The 25376-nt window shown below is 42.6% G+C and overlaps 2 protein-coding genes across 9 annotated transcripts in view; one reads left to right on the top strand and one right to left on the bottom strand.

Moving 5' to 3' along the window:
• RFC3 (replication factor C subunit 3) overlaps positions 1 to 2543 on the bottom strand; it is a 49275-nt gene extending 46732 nt beyond the window's left edge. Inside the window, exons 1-2 of one of the 2 annotated variants that reach the window (XM_061993716.1) lie at positions 2489 to 2543; positions 137 to 291 (exon numbers count right to left, since the gene is read on the bottom strand). The gene's annotated coding sequence lies outside the window, so the exon portion shown is untranslated. Of the gene's footprint in view, positions 1 to 136; positions 292 to 1156; positions 1222 to 2488 lie in introns of those variants that run through there. The other variant, XM_061993724.1, reaches the window with a different exon arrangement.
• A 1437-nt stretch (positions 2544 to 3980) lies between these two features.
• STARD13 (StAR related lipid transfer domain containing 13) overlaps positions 3981 to 25376 on the top strand; it is a 298693-nt gene continuing 277297 nt past the window's right edge. For 2 of the 7 annotated variants that reach the window (XM_061993647.1, XM_061993653.1), the window contains exons 1-2: positions 3981 to 4245; positions 5704 to 5758. The gene's annotated coding sequence lies outside the window, so the exon portion shown is untranslated. Of the gene's footprint in view, positions 4246 to 5661; positions 5759 to 20992; positions 21029 to 25376 lie in introns of those variants that run through there. The other 5 variants (XM_061993616.1, XM_061993630.1, XM_061993606.1 and 2 more) reach the window with 5 other exon arrangements.

Genomic DNA, 25376 nt, shown 5'->3' with positions numbered 1-25376 from the left:
ATAGCCTTTGCTCTAAAACTATGTCCAGAGGGAAACGTCTCTGAATGTTTTTTCTAGCATTTGTTTTAGAAAAGAATATATACATTGTTTGGTAGGATTTTATTTTTACTCTAAATATTGAATTATTCCTTCTTACCTCTTGCAGATCCACTCTCTTGGGCTCACACTACAATGGGTCTTCTCATCCAGCTCCCCATGTAACATTTCAGTCCCTGTTAGTCACTCCATCACCTCCACTTTTCCTTCCATAACTTCTGGAATTGACTGAAGGCAGCATCCACAAAATGAAAACTAAAAAATGTATGAGTAGCAAAGTATGTTATGACAAGTAAATTTCATTAGATTAATGAACGTATCTTTCAGGCATTTAAACCCTTTCTCACTAGGATGTCTCTACCCTGTATCAGGGCAATAACCTTCACAGTAGTTTGAGTTATTTGAGTATTATAGACATTGAATTCCAGCTGTACAGTGTTTACCAGTGCAGTGACAATGCCCAAAACTTCCTCTCGTTAAGTCTCCCATAATTTAACCTCAAATGAGCTGTCTCAGGGAACCTCTGTAACTCCATGTGTTAGAGAAGGTGTGACCTAGTCAGTGTCCAGCCTGAGGGATAGGATGATGGCATGAGCTAGCATTCCCAAAAGGTGACGTGTTGTTGCCACAAAGTGGAATCTTAAACTGAACTGCCGTGAAGCAACATATTTGGAGTCACTCCAGTAAACTCTTATGAAACCTTTTTTTGTATTTTTGGCACATCAAAAAACTTCACTTCGATATACATTAGTAAGAAACCTAATCTAGACATGTTCCCTAAGAGTATTTTAAAAATCAAGTTGTTATTTCTTGCCATGAATTATGAAAGTTTCAAGTCCTGTAGTTCCAAATTGCAATGGCAACAAATGGTGAAATGTCAAAAGTATCCCACTGGATAAAAATGTTTTCTCCCTCAGCTGTTCTCTTTGGGAATTGGATGGAAAGGCAAGTTTCTATACTCATTTTTTATAATATCTGCACGCCCTGAGATTGCTGGAATCATTGTAAAACAGACCATTCTATGCAAAAGTAAAATTGGCACACAGCCTTTTGATTCAGTTAACAGATGGCGTATGGTATTTATGGGAACAGTTGCTAAATGCTTTATAGTGTGACTCACCAACTGATAGCTGCATATTAATGGAAAGTGGACGGTGCTATCACATTTACAAGTGCTGTATTGTTGAGAGGAACTGGTTGAGCTGATTTATATAGAAACTCAGAAATGCAATCTAGAATATCTGGATTCTTTCTCTTTTAAACCAGAATTTAGACATTATTTCCTGTAGAGGAAAAAAAAATGGTGTTCAGCGAGTAATTATATTTATTTTTTAGAATTACTTTCTGAGCTGAGTGATATTTCTAGTTACTAACTGAAATTATCTAGGGAAAAATAAAATGTGTTATGATACTGATATGTGTATATGATATGTTAGCTGATAGAAATTGTTCTAGGGCAACTGATTGAATTAAATTAATTTCAGGTATTATTTAAAAATCCTAACTATGAGGCTTTTGATTGAACACTCTATCAGTTACTTCAAGAGCTGGAAAAAACACTGAAAGCGTGCCACACATTTTGTGACATTAAAAAACCACATGACCATGAAAAATATTACAAAGGCAACTAGCTATCATTAAAGCACATAGTTTGTTGCCTTTATCTTGCATTTTAGTTTGCTTTTGTTTGCCTTTGAATGGTAAAATAGCTTTAATGGGAACACTTCAGCTAAAGTGACATCAGTGGCATTGCTACAGTTTACTGTAGTTGATGTGAACAAAAAATAAGCCCTAATATAAATAGAATAAAATCACAGACTTCATTCTCTCCAGCCCCTGCCTTGCACAGACAGACTGGGGCCCAAAGAAAATATCCTCTGATGGAGAGAGTTGTACAGAAGATGCAGAGTTTGACCTTATTTCCCAGGAACTGGAAGGAGACAAACTCCACCAAGTACCCAAAATACATCAGACAGAGGGCAGCCCCAGATTGTCCTCTGATTTTTCATCATCTATTCATGAACTTCACTGATCTAAAGTTGCTATCTGGGTTTTAGGAGCATCCATGCAAAGCAGACAGTTGGAAAACAGTAGTTTGGAGCAATGCCAGAGGCTCCCAACAGACCCAGGAGAATTTTAACATTCCCCTGCTGCTCCTGTGAATAATCAAACCTTATTTAAACTGTCTGGGGCTTATATTTTTTTCTCCTTCAGTTCCCATTAAGCCTTGGTTAAGTACAGCGAGATTCCAGTGAGATCTTTAAGCAGAGTAAAGTACTATTTTTGCCATAGGCAACCACGCAATGTCTGGTGGCAAAGGTTGGAGAAACACATATAGTATTCACAAGATGTTGCAACAAGGTTGTCTCAACTCAGATGCCTGCTTGCACTTTGTCCATGAGGTAACATAGAGGGGAGAGAGAGAGATAGAGAAGCTGCTGCAGGTACTGACCTTCTCAGGTGGCCTCTGACCTGGCAGCCTGCTCCTGAATCATCGCCTGTGACTGGTGTTTCAGGCAGGGATGAAACTCCTCCTGGGCTTTGCCTTTTGGCTGCAGAGACTCCACCTCTCTGGCAACAGAGCAGAGAGGATTCCCAGGTACTGCCGAAAGTCTCATCCTGAGCCTGCAACCATACAACTGTTTGCACACGTGTTTACCTGTGTGTCCAGGTAGCTTCATGCAAGTCAATGATTTCACCTAAGACAGTGAATTATATATTGGTGTGTTTGACCAAAGGGTATGCAATAGTTTGCAGCATCAGAATTTCAGTAAAACTGTAGTCATCCAAATGAAGGTGACAAATATAAGGAAACAAGTATGAAGTTTAGAGTTGGTCAGCTCAAATACAGATTTTCCTTAAACTCTCCTTAGTGTGCCTTTATTTTCATCCAGCTGTTGCCTTTCTTTAAAGAAGAGATGATTAAACTTCCCTCTGCTCTCTTTTAAAAACAAACTCTATGAGGAAGAGCGGCAAAAAAACACATTGAGCTTGATGGAACTGTGGCTCACAGGTGTTGTGATAAGTCTACAAATATTTGCAGGCTGTAAATACCAAGGACAGGAATTTAATATGGCACAGTCAGACATAATTGGGAATAAAAGGAGAGGGAAAAAAAAATACATTGGGAGCTGGGGAAAAAGACTTGCCAGTGAGATGCAATAGACCTGGGAATTGATAGATGTCATGCATGTCCTGCAGAGAGCTGTGCTGGGTTGGCAAGTAAATAGGCTGAGAGAGATGACAGAACTGCTCATCTTGAACTGCTGTGGTAAGGTGACTTGTTAAATCTCAGCTATTAATGCATACATGCTTAGCTCTTAAGAGCTGGCTTGGCTGTGTGTTTAACACAGGCTGGCAGTTTTCCAGGCTTGATACAAATTTGGGCCAGCTGTGCCCCTCCCTCCCTCCACAGCTGTGGCCAGCACCAACACGTGGAAGGCAAGGGCAGGTCTCAGGTGTACCAGTGGAGATTCACAGTTCCACTTCTCACTGCTGGCTGGGGCAAACCAGCTCTTTTTGAGATTTCACCCTGTGTAGGATAAAGAAAAGTGGAGGCAGACCCTTTAAAAGCTTGTGGAAAGCCAGTGAGGATGTTGGTATAACAGAGCTGGTGGTCCATGAGGAGGTGGCTATACAGGGGAGGTTTCTGCTTAGTCCCTCTGCATCGCCCTGGCAAGTTCTCCGACTGAGGGAAATACTCATTTTACAAGGCTCAATGTTTTTTCCCTCTGCGTTATCTTCAGCTGCAAGAGGGGGTGAAGGTTTATCCCCGGGAAGGCCGAGCAGGCTGACCCTTCTCCACTCCTCTTCCTGACCCTGAGTGCGGGATTGGGGTTGGGGTCAGGCAGGAAAAGCTCCGGCCAGCCTTATCCAGGCCACTCCCAGCTCAGAAACCTCTGGACAAAATGTTCCCGTCTGGGAACTGGAAACAACTTCGCTTCTTGTTGCAGATCTGAAAGAGACCTTACACACCCCAAAGACCATCCCTCTCGCTCCTCCCCGCCCCGCCAGCGGCCGATGAAAGAAACCACTTCTACGACAGCTCTTGGCTCTCACTAAGGGAGAGTTATTTCCTGCTCGGGGCATGCTGGCCTCAGCCTCTGGAAATGGGAAATTCTACCCTGAAACCAGCAGGAACTGATTTCACTGGCTGAAGTCCGTCCCGTCTCTGTGTCTTTCAGCGGGAATTTTTCCTCTGAGAAACCGGTGGGTTCTGGGGGTGGAAAAAGGAGCTTTGTCACAGTTTTTTAACCAGACTGCTTGTATTTGCCATAGGAAAAGCATTGTAAAATAAGCTTTTAGTGAATTACTAATCTACTAAACTGGGATTTAGAAGAAAACTTAATTTAATTAAACCAGCCAATTATTCACAGACTGGAGCTAGTAGTTTTTATTACAGCAAGTCCACACTAACCTGCACCCTGGCTGCAAAAGTAAAGGCTATTTGATCCAATAAACCCACCACTCTGAATTAATGAATCCAGCACTGGGGTTGAGAGGTGCGACACAGTAAGGCCTTTAGGTCTTGTACTTCATCTGGAAAAGGCACGGCTTTTGCACTACTGTGTTTACTAGTTCTCCATCCCAGCACGTTGTGACTTGCAAGTATGCTTCCAGGAGTGAAAACAAACCTACTGATGTTAGTTCATCACACTCACCTAGGTACGATCTGATTTTTTACTTCATGCACTGCCTTACTGATAAACTTTCAACCCTGTGCATTAACGTACACATATTATTTTCCTCAGTCTCAGTTCTCTGCAAGGGCTCAGCACACAGTGAGCCAGAAAGGTGTGCATGTATGTCTCTAAGTACAGTTTCTAAGCAGTTTGAATTTAAATGTCATCAGGTTAAGCAGATGCAATAGAAAAATGACCTCTCTGACTGACAGGCACAGAGCAAAACTGCACACAGGGAGCTTGCAGGGCAGAGCCAGGCAGCTGCAGCTGAGGCATAGGAGGAGCAGGTTACCCGTGTGCAGCCGGCTGTGTGCTGAGGGAGAGCACAAGGTTTTGGCAAAAGAGAGGAAAACCCAGGCAAGGTTGACCCTCTGAGTCCTAAGGGTCTGGAAATGCCCATAGCTTTCCCACAGGCATGAGGGAGGGAGGGAGGGATTTTGTAGGGATGAGATTGGAAAAAAAAAACCATAAATGGAATTAGAGTAGCAACTAGGAGAAAAAGTGGAAAAGCATTTAATGTTACAGTAAATGAGATTATTTTTAGTAAACAAGGCCAAAAGGAGCAAGGCACAATCGCTGTCCTCAGGCTGTGGTGTCCTCATGGCCAGTTTTGCCAGACCAAGGGCATTGAAGAGGGGTAGGGAAGGGTCTGCCTTTCATCTTGTGGCCAAGGTCGCACTCCCTGCCAGCCCTACATTTCACCTCCTGAAGCTGGGTTTGGGGCCAGCAGCCCAGACTGGGGCACTCCCAGCACCATCTTTCCCCAACACCCCTGTTCCTTTGGCACATGGGTCCCGCAGAACATCTGCTGTCCATGACCAGAGCACAGGCGAGCAGCTTTCCACATGTGCTCCCAGGGTCTCCTGATTGGTGAGCTGCGCAGAAGGGGCTGGTCCTTGAAGCCAGCTCCTGTGCCTGTGACAGATGATATTTTTATGCAAGAAAACAAAACCAGGGTATCTGATGGACTGCATTATCTTTCCAGACAGCTTGAAGCTACAGCTGCAAAGTAAGAAGTTTTATGCTTAGACTTCAAAACTGTGAGTGGAATTTAAACACCTGTTTTAAATGCCTACTTTTTTTTTAACTTGTGGGGGTGTGTGTGTGTGTGTGTGCAACTTTGCATGAAGTATATATATCTGCATAATAACTTTTCATTATCAAGCAAGCTGTTGCGAATTCTCCTAAGATGAAATAATTATTGCGTTGGAAAACTTCACAAAGCCTTAGCTGCATTTGTGACTGGACTAATAAACATGTACCAAGGAGGAGGAGGATGCTTTTTCTGTGAATGCAATTAGTCTAGCTGGGAAATTGTCTTTTCTATTGGAAAATGTGTTTGAGCAGGACTAGTTGTGCTGAGGGAGAGTCTCCTGGGAGTTATCAGCAAATGTCAGGCTGGTCTGTGTGTCTTTGTCACGGGTGTCATTTGACGCTTGCTTATGTATGGAGAGGGATTAGGTTAAAACCTGCTGTTACCATTATGTGGCACTGCACTCGCTGGATGAAAAATCTGTTGGCACCAGGTGTTAGCAAGCTGGCCAATTAATGGTGGTTGCTGGAAATGAAGACATTATTGTCCATTCTGATGCAGATTTATAGAAATAATTTTAACAGATACATGGCATTTACTAGCACATAGGAGGATCGTCCTTGTGGCTGAAATATTAATAGCCTGCTCTTTCTTGCATGTGTTTGAACAGGAATAATGAAATGGTTTTCTGTGGGAGAGCTCTAGGGGGCCAATACCTAGGTCAAGGATCCAAACCTGAGCAGGCAGTTTGCAACTCCCGGCTTGTGATATTTTCACTTTCCTCTATGGGAACGGTCCAGGATGGTCTAGAATGACCTCTGCCATCCCAGGATGTTAGTTTATATACCATCTTGAGTGAAAAGAGCTATTGTTGGAACTTTTCTAGATTCACTTAGATGTTGGTAAAAGCTGAGATATCTTCTTTAAAAAAATAAAAGTTGTTTCAAATCATGTCTGTATTGTCCCACAGCTTTCTCGAGCTACTCAAAACAATCCGACACCTTTCCCAATTTGATATATATTTTCCTTAGGAAGCAGTCAACTTCATGTTTCTGTGCCTAGGCAGGTGCATTGCATCAGTTTATACTTTTAGATTCTGGTGGACCCAGGTGAAATCCAAAGGTGATATGAAAAAAATCAATGGCATGCTTTTGCTAATTAGATATGACAGAAATCCTATCCCTTGTGGACCCACCATCATTTGGTCTCCATCTGAGCACCTCCAGGTCATGCAGCAACACGAACAGCATCCAGATAAGGTGTGGGAACACAAGTGCATTTCTGCTGAATTAGTCAGAGGACAAAACATGGGATGTATACTAACCTTGTTCAGTCCATTGCCTAGTACATGAGAATCGTCAATATTTCTGTAACAAATGAACTACCAGACTAAATCTGTGCCATTTTGCAACTCTTATGTGACTGGTTGCACAGTTTTTGTTACAGTACTGGAATCTTTAAAGTCAGATTTAGAGTATCTTCAAGCCATGGCCTGAGTGAATCTGATCTTACTGAAAAAAAAAAAATAGTGATGATAAACTTCCCTTACCTTCATTCCTTTCATGTCTGTTGTTGGTCGCTACAGCAGGGACACCCTGGATTTCTCCAGCAGATCAAAATACTGTTTCCCAATGCTGAATTTGGCACTGACAGAAAAACGCTCCTACAGAGAAAATCACAGGGCTCAGTGTATTTCAGCCAGAGAGGCCTTCTTGATTGATGTAGAGGGGATCCCAAATAATAGAATAATAGAATCATAGAATCATAGGGGTTGGAAGGGATCTTTAGAGATCTAGTCCAACCCCCCTGCAGAAGCAGGGTCGCCTAGATCAGGTCACATAGGAACATGTCCAGGCAGGTCTTGAAGACCTCCAAGGAAGGGGACTCCACAGCCCCTCTGGGCAGCCTGTGCCAGGGCTCCCTCACCTGAACAGTGAAATAGTTTTTTCTTATGTTTAAGTGGAACTTTTTGTGTTCCAGCTTCATCCCATTACCCCTTGTCCTGTTGCTAGCTACTATAGAAAAAAGGGATGCCCCAACCTCCTGACACCCACCCTTTAGATATTTATAAATGTTAATAAGATCTCTCCTCAGTCTCCTCTTCTTCAGACTAAACAACCCCAGGTCCTGCAGCCTTTCCTCATATGAAAGATGTTCCAGTCCCCTGATCAACTTGGTGGCCCTGTGCTGGACTCTCTCCAGCACTTCCCTGTCATCTTAACTCAAACTGCTAATAAATGTACAATAAATTTGGGTTGAGTTGAACAAATGGCAGTATCTTTATTTCAAAAATATTAAAATCAATCAATTTTCTTTCCATTTTCTAGAATAGCAAATGCGGTTTACAAAAAAATCTAGGCACATATAGAAATGCTTTTCAGAGGCCTGTCCTTTAAATGATGATAAAGACCTTAACCTAAAGTGCCTCTATAATCCTTATGAAGTAAAATGCTTCCTCTTCATGTGAAGTAAAATGCTTCCTCTTCTGGTTCTTCTTGTACGCTGAATTTGTTAGTCTTTTTTCTATTAGATATTGCTACCTAGATAAAACGGGCCAAATTCTCAGCTAGGCAAGAGTGAATAACGAATAACTTCATTAAACTGAATGACATGACCCTGGATTCATTCCAGTGTGACTGGAGTTGGAATGTGGCTCCATACTTGCAGCTGGCAGCCTTGCCAGGCTGGATGAGGAGGTAAACGAAGAGCTACTGCAGTAGTGCATCTTGCTAGCAAAGGATGTCTGTGGTCTTACCAGCTTCCAGTTGTTCTTTCACCTGCAGCTTCCTCTAAAACAAAAGATTAAACAGCACAGTCTCACTTCTATTCCACCACTTCAGTTATGTCTCTTCAAACTACATATGGTTTTGTATAAAGGTGCTAAATCCAACTACTTGCCATCACACCTCATCTAAGCAATAAGCTGCATGTGTTATTCTATTTTCTTTCCTCCCACTCCGAGGTTTTCCTTGGTAACTTTTAGATTTCTGTTGTTCTTTGCTGGTGATACTGTTTTAGGAAGCTTGTCTTCATGCTGTGAAAGTGGTGTTTTCTGTGATACTCGGGGACCTCTTGGAAGCTGATTCCCCATTCTTAGAGAAAGTTCTGTTTCCGCCTCTGTTTTCTGATGATAACCACACTGTTCCCATGGCTGCCTACCCAGCAAAATAACTAATGGGATTATTTTGTACTATAGGTGGGGCTTCCTTACCGCTGCTATGATTTCCCTATTCTGCAATGCTAGGATAGTCCAGAGCTGCTGCCCTAAAGAAAGGAGAAGTTTCTGTGTAGCTATCTGCAGACTCTGTCCTGTCTCCTGAAATTCATTGCAAATTGTGTTCCAGATGGGAGAAACAGCTCATACTCCTATTGCTAGTCAGAAGTGGATGGTTCGTACCTCTCCTGCTGCAGCTAAAGAATTGAATTCTGTGATATTTTTACCAATAGCAATTAATCTCTGCCAGGTGGAAATGCCAAAGCCACAGAAGGATCTTAAGGGGCGGACTCGGCATAGGGACTGGGGTGAGGCTGGTTTCCTAGTTACTCTGAACAGCAAACAAAAACATGGTATGTTCAGATTTTAAGGAGTTCATTACAAGTGCTACCTGCTGTGTGGAGTTCCAGGGACACTCAAGTCTCTAAATGTTCAGCATCACTATGAAAAAACATACTGGACAAAGCCAACAGGCAAGAGGGTGCCTGTTCTTTGGTACTTCACAAGTTCCTAGAATGAAGTGTGCTCATATCTTCCACTGAAGTGGGGATTAAATGAAGCTAAGGTTTAGTTGAACTGTAGCTAAAATAGTTTCTTGTGAAGTTCTTTTTATTAGCACTCAGATATATTTGTTCTATTTGGGAATGTTCTGAACCATAGTACTCTATTAGTCCAAGATAACTTCCTAAGTTCTGCCTGTATGGGCACAAGACTCACCTGTAACACAAAATATTTGTGAGATGCATGCAGCCCAAGTACAAAACTTTGATAAAGACTTTTAACATTTTGTCAAAACTCTGAAGTTTTACAAAATCCTACCTTTTATAACTATTGAGCATTCTGTTGCATCTGGTGCTGATGACAGGAATGTATCACACAGGCTGTTATTTTGGAATAAGTAGTTGCACGAGGAAACTAGAAAAACGTGCCTGATATTTTTATTTTAGAGTGAATATTCCACTTCTGCATATGCATTTGTGAGATGGGGGTATTCATTGTGCAGTTAGTCAATAAGGGTTATGAAGGGGATCAGGCAGAAGAAGAGAAGCAGTGGCTTAGCACGTACAAAAGAGTCCACAAATTTAAGGAGGTTTGTGGACCTAAGAGATAATGCCTTGGCTGAAGCACTGCTAATATCACTGTTTTTTCAGGCCTGAGAAGTATCACACTATAATCTCATAAAATCTTTGTGAAATTGAGGCCTCTGAGTCACCTGAGAGAAGCTGTCCAGAGGCAATGTGTGAAAGGAAGGGAGTTACAAGGGAAAGGAAAGCACTGAAAAAACAGACCCATGCTAACACTACGTAAATGATTCTTGAAGCTGAAAATGAGAAAGCACAAAAGCTGGCAAGGTGAAAGATGAAGGTGTGAGTAAGATACTTATACCTCTCAAGTTGTTTTTTAGCCTTTGTGCTATGTGTTTCATGCCTTAGGGTGAATGAATAATCCTGTGTTTTGAAGACAAATTAAGTTGCCTTAATTAATGCATAATGCATTGTTTTGATGACAAATTAAATTACCTTAATTAAATTGCTGTTTATGGGTTCTCAGGGGAAAAAAAAAAAGTGTATCCATGTGTCAAAGGTAAGCACATTGTTTGAGTTTACACACTTGTATGGGGGATCTGCAGACCAGGAGAGAGGTGCACTGATGAGCAGCCCAGACCATGAGCTCTCCAGCTCTATCTGGAAAAATCAAAGGGATCCCAAATGCAGTAGATCTCAAAACCTTTACAACCACAGCTGGATTTTTCAACATTTAAACCCCAGCTGTTTCAGTGCCACTGCATTATGACCTGAAGTTACCACAGTGTGAAGGGCATATCAAGCCCATCACAAAAAAGCCCTACCTTTTTCAACAGTTCCCATAGTGTACAGAACCAGCAACTGGTATGGTTTAAGTTATGTCTGTCCCTCTATGAATGAAGGGCTAAGAGCCCTTTCTCTGGCATATTATTGCAGTGACACAAGTGGAAGAACTAAGAATATTTTAAGCATGGGGCATTTAAAGACCTAAGTTGAGAGCAAACCAGTGGGACTGACTCTAATTAGGCAAAGAAAAAAAAAAGTCTGAAAATAATTGTGGATATTGTCTATCACCTGTCTATCATCTGTCTCAAGCCAAAACCTTAACAATTCCATATTTTTATACCTTTATATGTATCTTTACACCTTTATATCTATTCACTTACCTTCATGTCTTTCTAGCTATCTTTATTAACCATCAGAATTTAGGCATACCCAGTTCTAATTCTTGGAAACCAACGTGATTTACCTTTTGTGCAAGGTGGGATTCTAGCCTTGTTGTTAACCAAGAAAATGCATCTCAAAAGAAAATCCAAGCAACTGAAATGGAAAATAATTACAGGCAACATAAACGTTCAAGATTTTTAAGCACTTTGTGAAGTTTTTAATGAGTGGCTGGAGCAGTCTGGTTTTGCGTCAAGCAGTGTTGCAAATCCACTAAACCTAATGGGAACAGAAACAACATATAATTAAGGTGCCCTCCAACACTTCATAAACTCTTCAGAGAACTCCCTCCTGTGTAATTTCTACCTTTGAAACATTCTGCATGGAAGCACAGCAACAGCAATGGCATGCAGCTCAGGCTGGGCAGGAAAGATAAGGATACTCTACCCTTTGTTATATCAAGCAAGCAGTGTCAGGAAGGAGGATTGTGATTGTATGTGCTGGAATTTGGTGGGGGTTAAAAGTAAAACATTGCCAAATGCCATGAGAGCTGCGATGCCAATACAGGATCAGGATATCAGTATCAGCATAGTCCAACATGCCTGAACACAAGCGTCAGTGTTGAGGATGCCTGGGCTGCTGGTATTTCATCATTTTTATTGCAATAATACATAGAGATTAAGCTCTGCTGTGCCAGCTGCAGAGTCTGTTGCAGTACACCTACACAGTGTGTCTGCACTCCACAGGTTCTGTGCTACTCGTGAAAAAATACCCGTGACCTCAGCTTTGAGGTGGCTTAAGCAACCCTGCCTGACTGCAGGGCAGAGATAGGTTATAACCCCGCCCGTGCTCTGTGATAAATCTGAGGCCTCACCTGAGCACTGTTTTTTCCAAAGACCTTTCCACTCTTTCCCTGCAGGGAAGAGAAAATTTTACTCTCTATCTTGGGAATATGTGGGTATGAATCCATACAGGCTAGGGAGTGACGCCAGATCCTACCACATCTGCAGCAAGTGTCCTTACCCATGAAAGCATCGCACAGGTTGCAGAAGGCAAGGCTGATTTTAGCGAGAGGGATCCCAGCGGATGCTCCAGCACTCCTTCCTGAAGCAGCTTCTCAGGCATGGTGGAAGAGCACTATGTTGTCCCTCAGGAACCGCTGCACTCAGTTACTCCATCACCCCTCCAAAGACCTCTGGCACCAACACCTTAATTATGCTGCTAGGATCAGGAGCTGTGATGCCTCAGGTAGGTATCCAAGTCAGACATGCTAAAACCCACACAGTATTTCTATGCAAGCAAGTAAAAATAGCATTCCTCTTCATGTTTTCAGCTCTTGCTGTCTCCATCCCAACACGAATTAAACAAACACACAGATGTAAGCAGAAGGGGATGTCAAAGGGTAGGACGTTTCTTATAGATTATTTGCACACACAGCTCACATGTAGTCAGCAGCAGTGATTTCAGATATTGCCAGCTTGGCTGCCCAGTACTGAAGCAGAGAGAAGCATGCCTCTTACAGGTCCTCAATACAATTTTCTGCAGCATTGAAGTTGGTAGTTTGTAAGTGATACATCCAGTCTTCATGGCTGCTCTTCACTGGGGTACAAAGACCTCAGGATGTATGCATTGTCCCTTTTTTACATTTTAAAGTTGACTTCCATTTACTTTTTCCTCCAAACATTAAATTGCCAAATGCTTCTGAGAAACATCTCTATAGAACTGAAATGCTGCTCCATACCCTTTGCAAATGTAAATTAACTAATCTTGCAGGAGTAATTGACAGAAAAGTAATTTTCCTTTATCATGACAAACGGTATTGCAGTATGCAAGTAATGACTACAATTTAAGCAGCTATGAATTGTGCATTAGGGAGCTCTAGGCCTGAATATTGCTCACAATGAAATTTAAATTGCACTTTTTCTGCATCTAGGTGTTTATAAATAACACTGCAGTTACAACTACAATAGTCATTTTTGTCACCTATTTCTTATTGTCACTGACAGTAGAAATAAAAGATCTAGCTAGCTGATAGCACTGTAAATAGAGGTTAAAATACTCTATATAGCACTCAAAGTTCACTAGAAATGAGACCGAACTGAACCCCTAGATATGATGACAGCATGAACTGCTTTGAGGACCAAAGCAAACGCTTAGCAGTGAGGGTCTGTTTCAGTGGCTGGTAATATCAAAAAAAAAGGAAAAAAAATAAAAGATACATGACTTCTTGAACTCGTATCTATTGAGATTTTGATACAAAAGTCTGGCTTGGATCTAACTCCATGGTTCTTAATCCACCTGGCAACCGTATTTAGATGCAGGTAACAAGTAGTTGATTGTAGTAGCCTCCAAAAGCTGCTGGATCCTGCCTGCTCAAGTCCTTGCACAGATATGCTGGAAGCTTTCAGTCATTCATAGTACAGCCTGTGCTCGAGTCCATGGTGCAACACCTCCTCTGACCACACAGCCATCCCACACATGGGCTGCTGAAGTCCCTTGTTTACCATTAACTTGTGAGGCTGATCTTCCTGGGAAGGAAGGAGAACACAGAAACAGCTACTGGTGTTGGTATGGTTATTTTTACAGCTTCTCTCTATGATAAAGTATACCAGCAATCCTCTCTTGACCATGGTGGATCTTCCTGGAGGGCTGGAGGTCAAGGTTGGCGCTTGTTTATTACATATGTTTTATTGTGTGTAGAAATAAAAGCTGTGAGGGCATTTATTAACAGAGCAGGTTCAGCTGCCCATGCAGGTGTAGTCACAGCCGTTTCTCACACTGCATTTTACAGGTGAGGTGAGTATGGGCTGTCCTTTACCCCATGGATGGTGATGCTGGAACCACAGGTGGTAGATGCAGCCACATCTGCAGCAGGAATGTGCTGTCTTCAGCACTCTTCCTCCAGCCCGGGTGCCATATGCGTATACCCAAAAACTCTCTGCATCTTGGAAACCCTTGGTCTGAGAAACACAGCACTACCCAAATGGCAGGAGAGCAATGCAACAAGGTGTTTTCTTTGTAGATATTTAAAATAACCTTCATTGCTCTACAATTGAGCCATTGCCCTCTGATTTCTCACTGTTTTTGCAATAGGAATGAGTCCTCAAAAGACGGCCTCAAAGAGGAAAAAGAGTATGTTGAAGCAGGAGGTGGAGTTGGTAAAGCAGACATAGGAGATGACATCAAGAAATATAATGCAAAGCAGATACAGGCATACATTGCTGTATGATGTGTATTGGCTTGACTAAATGGCTAAAATAACCATAGGTGGAGATAAACTAGCTTCAGTGTAAAAAGAAGCTCTGCTGCATGCTCCTCCTTGCTAATGGGATAATTTACTGATGTAAATAACATTTTTTTTCTACAGTCTGTGAATTAACTAGCATAGCTGGGTATGAAAGGTATTTTAAAAATTGCCTTGGTTTCCTAATGGCCCTCAGAGGGAAGGAGTAAAGGATCTAAAAGGTCAATAGAAAAAAAACGACAGGCTGAAATAGTAACAAGGAGGCAAATGAATAATTTTGTGCATGCAGGACACTTCTATAAGGTTTTTTTGTATGTGTCCCTAACACTGTTTTCTATTCCTCTGACCCATTCTTACCACTCTGTAACTTTAGATAGGTATAGATATTACAACTGTCTAATACCTGTGAAGGAGTAAAGGAAATAAACAACCTAAAGATGCAGATCCCTGTGCTGCCAAAAAAGCATAAGATCATAATTAATAGAAGAAATAGTTTCATATGACAGCTGCTGAGAATTTACCTTGAAGAAAGGAATATTTGATCTGAAAACATACACCTTCAAACTGGTTGTAATTAAAAGCCTACTACAGTAGACAAAATTGGAAACCTTTTAATAGTGGCTAAAATATTTTCTCTTTAACTGAGACCTGCGTATTAGCTTCAGTCTGAGAATAAATATTTTGAGTCAAAAACTTTTTGATAGAAATCTATAATTACCTTTGCAATATTGCTAGTATCCATCTACTTACCAAAGACTCTGACTTTATTAGCTATTTAATCGTCTGAAATACCCTATTACCAAATGCTCAGAGAGAACAATGTCTCCATCAGATTAAGCAGCTGTTGGGTTGTGCTTTTAATAATATGTTATATTTCAGATCCTGTAGAAATTACTCACTGAAACTTTTCTTCTTTCAATCAATCCCCAGATTAAAGATATAGCCAAAGTAAATCTTTCTTTGAAGCTAGCTTCACAGCGTTTTCATCTTCACCTAAGATTTAGATTACCTCAAAGTCTCTGTCAGCAATCTGTGTTCCTCCGAAATGTTTTAAAAGTTGCGATTTAAGAGTCATGTCCTTGTGTGTGCAGTGACTAATGAGGACTCTACCCTGACCTCTGGGAAGAGAGACAGGCTCAACAAGGACAAGTGCAGGGTTCTGTACCTGTGGAGAAATAACCCCGTGCACCAGTACAGACTGGGGATTGACCTGCTGGAGAGCAGCTCTGCAGAGAGAGACCTGGGAGTTCTGGTGGATAATAAACTAAACATGAGCCAGCAATGTGTCCTTCAGGTCAAAAAGGCAAATGAAATTCTGGAGTGCATTAAGAAGAGTGTGGCCAGCAGATCAAGGAAGGTTCTGCTCCCCCTCTACTCTGCTCTGGTGAGGCCTCATCTGGAGTCCTGTGTCCAGTTCTGGGCTCCCCAGCTCACGATGGACTGGGATCTTCTGGAGAGAGTCCAGAGCAGGGCTACGAAGATGATCAGGGAACTGGAACATCTTTCATATGAGGAAAGGTTCTAAGCCCTGGGGCTGTTTAGCCTGCAGAAGACTGAGGGAGGATCTTATCAACACTTATAAATACCTACAGGGAAAGTGTCAAGGGGATGGGGCAAGTCTTTTTTTCTGTAGTGCCCAGTGACAGGGTAAGGAGTAATGGGCACAAACTGGAACACAGGAAGCTCCACTTGAACACAAGAATAATCTTCTTTCCTGTAAGGATGAGGGAGCCCTGGCACAGGCTGCCCAGGGAGGGTGTGAAGTCTCCTTCCCTGGAGGTTTCCAAATCCACCTGGACATTTTCCTGTGCAACTGCTCGAGGCGGACCAGCTTTAACAGGGGGTTGGACTGGATGATCTCTAGAGGTCCCTTTCAAACCTAACCATTCCTGTGAACTCTTGCTATTGTGTCCCCAGAGCCACGGCACCATTGTGTGATCTGGTCAGCATTCCTATCTGATGATGAACCTCCAAACTGCCAAGGAAATGAGAGCAATAAAGCCCCACTGTTCAGTGGGGATGCAGCTCTGGTGTAAATGGGACTGACTAACTCTCAGTCCCTCTTGCCCTTTCTCCATGAGGTTGCCTGATGGAGGCAGCTTCACTCAATATGACCATGACCTGGGGGAACATTATTCTCCATGCTCTGGCCAGCTCCATGTCTTCTTCAGGAGACACTAGGGGAACAGAACTGCAATAGAAAAGTCTCCAGAAGTTTGGCAGGGCTTAGAAAGCGTGCAAAAATGATAGAGATCATGTGCCTTATTCTCTTGGTAGAGCTGCATTCGTAAGTAAATCCCACATCTTTTCTTTTCTGCACGCAAGGTGTTTCCAGCCAAGTCAGTCAAGGAGGTCAGCTTTTGCTAACTATATTATTTGGCCAACAGTTTGAGGGCTGAGTCGGTGTCAAGCTTGTATAGCTGAGACAGCCAAGATAAGCCTTCTGAGGATCCCAAGCCTTGTAGGCCAGTGAAGTAAAGAAAGAGAAACCCTGAGATTCTTCAAAGGGATGGCAACTAATGCTAGTCTTCATTTAAAATATCACATTATACAGCAAAGGGATGAAATAACCTACTATCTGGTTTGTTTCTATGCCATTGCCATTCTCTCTGTTGCATTCCTTTGCCGTGAGTTCAGCCCCACCATTGCTGATCCCAGATTAAGCTGAGAGGCATAGAGTACGAGGGAAAATGCTGCTGGTCCCAGACTGAAAACCAAGACTGCTTAGTGAGTCTTCCAAGGGTTAGGACTCCGGGGACAAGAGATTCGGCTTACAGCTGGTTGGGGAAGGTTCTGCAGCTGCCTGGAGGTGGGAAAACAAAACTATGTGTTTGTTTTTACACTGTTAATGAGAGATCAGGGTGGGTCTCCACAGCTGGAAAGACAAAGGGCAAATGGAAGTCAGAGCTATTACACAGGCTCAACAGATGTCTCCTAGCCTTCCTGGAAATGATGGTAATGAGAGCAGAGAGTCCTTAGCCCTACCTGTAGTGAAGACTTTCTATGGTAGAGGGACTTTTCCTTGAGGGACAGTGACTGCACTGACAGTCAGACGGCTTCACAGCCCTAAAGAGATGGCAACAAAACCCAGCAGGTAGAAGTGGGGAGTAGAAAGAAGAAGTAAAACAAAAGTTCACATTCACCTAACAACTGTCAGATCAACATGAGCTGCAGAGCACCAAAATCAAAATAGATTTCAAAGAGAGATTTTGAAGATGAGTTTACTATGTTAGCTATGTTAAAAAATAACTATATTTAAAGTTTTAAACTTTGTTTAAAACAAAAGTTTACTGGGTCAACTTTAAATATGACTGGAGGGAAAGGGAGGCAGATGATTGGAAGTTGAATCTGCTGCTGTTGGCTGGGCAAAGTGAGGAGTAGTCAGCTTCATAAGCTGTAAGATTTGATAGAAAAGATGAGACCAAATGGGAGGACCTTACAGGAAGGACCACAAGCCTGTATCTACAAAGAGGATGAGAGACAACGACAAGTTGACCTTCTGAAACCAGGATGCAAAGAGCTTCATTTTGTATGGATTTAAATGAGGTAGTTCAGAGGGTGTATGACTATTGCAGTAAGGATGGGATGCTGGCCTAACATTACCAGGATCTGGCCCTCATAGAGCAAGATACAAGCATAGTCAGCCTAGAAAGAGGACCAATTGATAGTGCCTTATGCAGAAAGAACCCTTTTGGTGATGTGTCATGGCCTGTTGCATTGTCACAACAGCAGTAAAATAGAGGACAAGATTGTCCAAGCAATGTTTCAGTGGCATCCAATGTTAAAGTGTGACAGTAGCCCACTTACATCATGCTGAAGGGCAGTCCAAATTGTTCTAATTACTTTCTTTAGGGAAACTGATATTCCTTCTGCCTTCAAGTAGTGTTTAGCCTTCCCAAGTCTGGTTCCTGCATATTGCCAAAACTTCTGTTTTCTGTTCGGCCTTCCAAATAGAAGTTGCTTGAACATTTTCCTCCTTTTCTTCCTCTGGATCTTTTTCTATGCTGGCCTTCCTCAGACTAATACATGCATTGTCATACTGACTATGGCATACTCCCTGAATTCAAACTCTTCCTTAAAACACTTTACTACTGGGTAGCTCTCCAGGAAAAAAATGCCTCTTGTGCTGTTGTCTGTTTCCTTTATCCCAAAGCACATCCTCACCCAGGTTCAAGCACAGCTGTTCCATATCTCCTTTATTTGATGTCACTTCTCAGCCCTTCTCACTTTTCTTCTTCCTGCTTCTTTGTTTTAATTCTCTGGGTTAATGGGGTAATGGGATGAAGCTGGAACACAAAAAGTTCCATTTAAACTTAAGAAAAAGCTATTTCACTGTGAGGGTGAGTGAGCCCTGGCAGAGGCTGCTCAGAGGGGTTGTGGAGTCTCCTTCCTTGGAGGTCTTCAAGACCCTCCTGGACACATTCCTGTGCAACCTGATCTAGGTAGACTTGCTTCTGTAGGGGGCTTGGACTAGATGATCTCTAAAGGTCCTTTCCAAACCCTACCATTATGTGATTCTATGATTCTGTGTTCATCTGATTTACACTGTCAGCTCTGAAAAAGCTGTTTGGCCCAATTCTCATCCTAGTTATAGAAATTTACTCCACAGAGATGGTTAAAAAAGGAGTTATTCTGATATTGCTGATACACCAAGGTCTGCATCTGGGACTGATTTCTTTCTTTGAATAGCATGTATGATTCTGGCAGTCTTACTGAATAATACTCTGCTCTCATTTAGAATACTCAGTACCAAATTTCACATTTTTAGAAGATGAATTCTGACCAAAAAAAAAATCATTCTTATTGTAATTGTCTAGCAAACAATCTCGTATGGCAAATAGGAGTTGATAGAGAAGGTCCAGTCATAACTGGGAATAAGACAGTATTCCCTGTTATATAAGCCATCAAGGCAATGCTGACAGACAGGCTAGCCTTCAGCAGCCTGAAGCAGGCAACACTTTAAAGACCAAATTTATTTTGAAATATTTAGAAATATTTTGAAAGTTCTAATCTCAGGAACAAGGAGGAGACTGGTTTTTGTTACCTGGAAGATGTGAAGCTACAGGGAGGAACAGCATAAATCCTTCAGTTCATCAAGAACAAAATATTTTTTCCATTAAATACAGCTTGAACCTTCCCTAATGCTTCTTTTTCATCTGATATGCAGCTCACTGAAGCTACATTTTCTCAGAGCATCTCACTTTGGCTAAAAACACAGCATGGCTTGTCAGCAGATATAATGGCTTAAAGATATTTGCATGCTTACTTGACTTGCTTTGAATGGACAGAACTGCTGCGTTGTGTACCGTCAGCTCCTTACATTCCTTCAGTGAACTCTTTCCTGTTGTGCTCTGGGTCTCCTAAACTCCTTGCCTCTACAGGTTAGGGGACACTGAAAAAAAAAGTGTAACCCTAGAGTGTGATGACAGCTTTTGTAAAGCATGTTGTTGACTCGTGCCAATTTGAGCAGCAATGGGTGTGTCAAGGAATTCAGCTCTGTGCCCAAGAGCTCCTGCTGGCAAGGGAGTCCCTGTCAAGCGATGCCTCCTGTACATCTGCACTGACTCATAGGCAAGAGGGAGAATCTCCAGAGACACTGAGATCCCCTGCAAGAGATACTCCCACGGCTTTCTTCATGGGACAGAGGGGAATAAAAAGACATACAAATACTGGTTTGTATACCTCCATAAAAGGACAAATAAATGTTTTTGCTGAAGATCCTGCCAAGTGTACATGTATGTTTTCTCCCAGTCTGCTCCCTGGTGACCGTTGTCACCTTCTGCTGTGATACAAAGCTCAATCCTTTTCTTAGCCCTGTTGCCGCTGTTGATGACATCAATAAAGGAAATCAGTTGTGAACTGACATGGATATAGCACTGATAGATATTAGAAACGTTTCAAAGCCATTCAGCACCTCCTCTGTTCTGTGTGGATTCACTTCTGCTGGCCTTTGATGGTCTCCCTGACCTTGCTATGAGTCTGTGAGCTGCTGACACTTCAGCCGTGAGTTATGACAGAAGTTATGGATCTGTGCAGTCCTGTTTTATGATGATGATTTATCATTTGTATTCAGTCATGCCTAGAGGCCTCAAGCAAGATCAGGGCCTCATCGTGCTAGTCACTGTATAAACATGTATTAGGAGAAGGTCTCGCTCTGAAAAGATCACAAACAAAAGGTGGGAGGAGGAACAGAAACCCAGAGATGTGAAATGCATTCCCCAAGGCAATCGAAGGATAAGTACCAGGGCAGGGAGCAACAGCACTCATGTTGCCTGGCTCCTGCCTGTCCATATCTGCACTGTGCTCCACCATCTGCTTCTCTTCTACATCCCCCTCACCAGGGGCTGCGCAGGGGGCGGCAAGTTCCTGCTTCTCTATGCCTCTGCCCATGGCCTGAAATCAGGCACAGAATGCCAGGAGGCACGTCTCTGCCTCTTCGATGTGGGTGCTGCAGGTGCACTGAGGTGTGCCCATGCAGATCACCCCTTCTGCTGCACTTCACAAATCATTTTCTTTCTATTGATTTTTTCACCACTGAGCTGACAGTCATTGCTACCAGCAGAGTTGTCGGTTATCACCTCCAAACTGAGACTGGACGGCTTCATTCCTTTTCACAGCAAAACAAAACAGGTAACTTTAAATGATTGCTATCTTATATATGGATCTAAAGTATCTTTGGTGCAACAGCAAGACTGGCAATGTACTAAACTGCAAGCACAGAAACATACTGTGAGGCTGCTGCATCCTAGCTCCACTTAAAGGGCTTCAGGCTCACTTCTGGCTATGCTTAAATGCTACCCTTACTTTGCCTTTGGAGCACTTAAGGGATAATTAGAGGGCAATGTTTTTCCTCCTTTTCTAATTGTTATTGTGCTTGGCATTATGACCAGAGCTGCTCTCTACATATAGAAATGCAGCTTCCAGAGCTTAACATGAAAGCTGTGTGTGTACTAGCATCAGTCCTGTGTTAATATGAATTATACCTTGAATATTGCTTTGAAAACATTGTGAGCTAATCCTCTTGAAGTGCAAAACTCTAGACAGAAAAATGAAATGCAGACTTGGCCCAAAGATTTTCAAAGACAAACAAGCCAGCCTGCACTTGTGAAAGCACTTACTTATGCCCTTTAGAAAAACAAGGAAATAAAAACATTGAGAAAGCTACTCTGCCTCACATGCATAGGAGTACAGTACAGCAGCCAAGAGAAGGCAGACTCACTGTCATGATATTAGGGTGCCAGGTAGGCAGTAAATTGAGAGGCCTAGTGGGCTGCGAGAGCTTACAGGAGACTTACAGAGCTGGCTAGACTCCAAGCCTGCTAGAGGAAGCAGAAGGTGCTGCTCGCAAAGAATCTGGAAAGTGTGAGCTGCATCTAAAGGCAATGGAAATGTTATCAAGCCAGTAAGACCACTCTCAGAGACACACAGGGGGGCAACCTGCCCTTCAGTGAGATTCTGTAATTAGAAGTTTGTCAGAGAATGGCACAACTTTTATCTCCAGGCAGATATTCAGCCTGTCTTGCAACATCTGAGCTATCTTTTGGTGCATTCATGACAGAAAGTACTTCTGCTAAAGTAAATATATCCTCCATCAGCTTAATATGCAACTGTGGCAGGTGGGACCAGGCAGACATTTTCTATCTATCTACTTAATCTTCAGTGTAGCTCAAGAGCACAGCAAAGAGATGAATCACAAATATATCCAGGAATGTTTGCAAGACACAGGAATTCCTCTCAGAGCCAGGGATCATCCAGACTTCCCAGACCCACCTGCATCTTTCCCAGGAATGTTCCCACTTGTTCTGAGTCTGTTTGACTCCACTCTTCGTAACACAACGTGGCCTATGATGATTATATCTGTGTGTCACCATATAATGCCACAAGGAGTGAAGACTTTCCCCACAAATGTGGTTAAAATGAGATTTTTTGTACTATTTAATTCTTTTACATGGATGTAAAGAAGGTCACAGAAAGGAACCTCCACATCAAGCCGATTCTCTGGCAAAATTGTTTAGATCCTCGTACCTAGTGAGACCTTTGCTGCTGTTTGATTCATCCCCATCCTTCATTTTTATTTTCTTTTTCTTTTTTCCTTCTGCAAAACAGACACTAGGGGTGGTGCTGACCTTCAGTCAGTCCAGCCACGGGATGTGCCTCAGCACAGATGTCACACTTGTCACATACTGCTCTGTGCAGTGATGGAGATGCAACCTCATCCCAAACTGAACAGGACTTCTCCCACAAAACAGATATTTTTATGCCTTGCCTATGTCAGCCAGCTATTGACAATCCCAGCCCTTTGGGTGGATTTTCCTCTCCCTTTGTCATCAGAGATGTGAGGGTGATCTGAGCTTCTTCAAGTGAGACACAACACAAGCAGGACATACAATTTTATGTTGCCAGGCTTTTCTGCTTCCACTTCTCAGGGATGAAATCCAGTTCTGATGTGGCAAGCAGTCTGTAAAACAACTTAGCAGCCGGTCCTTTGAGGAAGCCTGGTGTGCCAAGAGGCCCGTGGGGCTCATTTTCAGTGCCTGAAGCTCAGATAGCCTATCTGCCATGAGGCCTGCCTTTTGAGCAGGGCAAGGGCTGGCCCCTTCTTTGAAAACACATCGTAAATACAACACGAGCAGCAGCATGAAGAGGTTTGGGGGTCAAATCAACATCATTGATTTTTGTGGAGACATACCCATAAACACCTTGGCTGCTGCATTTCTCGTGGGCTGTGAGCATTCACCAAATAACCCAACACTCCAGCATCAGCCAGCAACATCTTGCAGACCAGATCACACGTGTAGCCATTGAACTGCAGCAGCTCTGCTTGTAGGGATAAATATTCCACCTGTGAGGTGGAAATGTGTTATTAAAGCCATAAAGATAACAACGTTGCTTCTAAGTGGATAAATTTAGTGCAGTGTCTATTACTGTTAAATGGCAAAATTACAGTTGTAACAATATGGAGATGTAAATGTAATTGTGTATAACATTGTGTAATCATTAAAACCCGTATAAATTTTGCCCACCCAAATTAAACACAAGCGACTACTGCTTGACACCTGAAACATTAGCATAACATTCATGCCATATGGCTGGCACTTTCTGTTTCTTATATCTGTCACTCTTCATTCTTGTCAGCTGCTCACGAGAACTTGCCAGATAATATCTACACCATTGCCAAAAATGTCTAACAGCTGGTGTAGTACTGGTTAAACACTCCATAATGTTTCAAACTTTAGTGCTCCCATCCATGCATTAGAGAGATAGTTCTTGGAGCAGATGTTTAGCTTTGTTTTTTGAATTAACTTCTGTCTGCTTTTGTGTCAGTGGTGTGTTTTTATGCTCCATCATACTGCTGCCTTCTGTGAGATGAGCCCAACAGCACCCTGGCCTTAATAGCCTTAAATTACCTAAACTGGTATAACAAACTCTGTCTTAAAAATGCACGCTGCTGTCTGACTCTGTACCTGACATGGGCTCAAGGGTATGGACCTGAGCTGCAAACTTAGAGAAACTGGTTCAAACCATGTATTAGCTGTGTTTCTGTGTCCACATGATACTGCTTGCACAGAGATGTGCATCTGCTCAATGCCCATGGTAACGTTGGCCACCAGAACCTCTCTGTGATTCAGAAGTCAGCACAGAGAGTCCTAAATGTCCAAATAAGTCTCCTGAGGGAACCAAACCATAAGGTGGGCTTAAGGCACAAGCACTTAATGGGCATTTATAGCTCAGTGCCCCTCAGCTGGGGAGAGGGCAGCAGTGTCCATACTGCACCCAGGCTTGCACCTGGAGTGCAGCCCAGGGCCTAAAACTCACCTTCAGCTTTCAGCGTTTGAGGCTGCTGGTGGAGGACTGGAAGTGAGAGGCACATTTTTGACTCTGTGTATACCCTTTGAAACAGTGATAATGACTAAACTGGGAATGGTCTGACTGTCTATATGAAAATCAGTGTGAACTCTGAATGTGCTGAAGCCTATATAGTTGGGTGATTTACATATTAAGATTTATGATGAGTCAGGCACAGAGGGGTTGGACTAGATGATCTCTAAAGGTCCTTTCCATCCCTACCATTCTATGATTCTGTGATTCTATGAATGCTGATGAATTAAAAAAACATCCAATCTGATTTTATGGATAGCATATGAAGTTCTCTGGGGCTATGAGTTTAAAAGGCTGATTTACACCTTTGGAAAAGCAGACTCCTTGCTTCTTCATTTTACTCTTCTTTTCCTGGAGACAAGGAGCTATCTTAACTTTTGTTCCTTCATGTACAGTTCCAAATGAAGTCACTGCCCAGTTAAAACATTGGGTTGACTTTTGAGACACTGTGATGGAAGGCATTTCCTGAGAAGCTGCTAAGACATCCTTCTGCCCCCAGGGGGCTTAGAGACAGATATGAGGAGAGAAGAGTGCTCAAGAGAGTGGACTTCTGCTCCTCAAGATGTGGCAAATTTGATCCTGCTAGGCTGCTTTACCTCATGTAGACAATAACCTAATATATGTCCTTTTTATACAGATACATTTTAATTCATGCTACCTTTTGGCATGGACACCCTTTCTGAACCACGACTCCCCTGTTTTGGCTGCTGTACAGGCACACAACAAAAATAATAAGCAGAATAAGCTTCCTGTCTAACACAAAGGCAAAACCACAGAGATGTGGACAGGTGGAGTGCAGGCAAACACATGGGTTCGTGCTATAGGCAGTGGTCTTAGCACACCATCACCACCAGCAGGCTATACCTTCATTTTGCCATGTGGGATACATGAATGTTGGATGTTCAGGTAGTGGCTTGTGTCTCTAGTTTTCCCCTTCTCTGCACATGCATATCTACTCAGATGGAAGAAGCGTAGGCAGAAGAGTCGTGGGCTGCATTTATCAGAAAGTAGATCTGCTCAGTTTTTATTCTTTGCAGACATTCCGGTCCCTGTACTGTACCCCTGGAAATTATCCATCTTGGATAATGGATGGAATTAG

This window comes from Colius striatus, chromosome 1 (assembly GCF_028858725.1).
Source record: "Colius striatus isolate bColStr4 chromosome 1, bColStr4.1.hap1, whole genome shotgun sequence".
Classification (NCBI taxonomy): domain Eukaryota; kingdom Metazoa; phylum Chordata; class Aves; order Coliiformes; family Coliidae; genus Colius; species Colius striatus.
The sequence above is the reverse complement of the archived record's forward strand: the minus strand, read 5'-3'. Positions and strand labels throughout refer to the sequence as shown.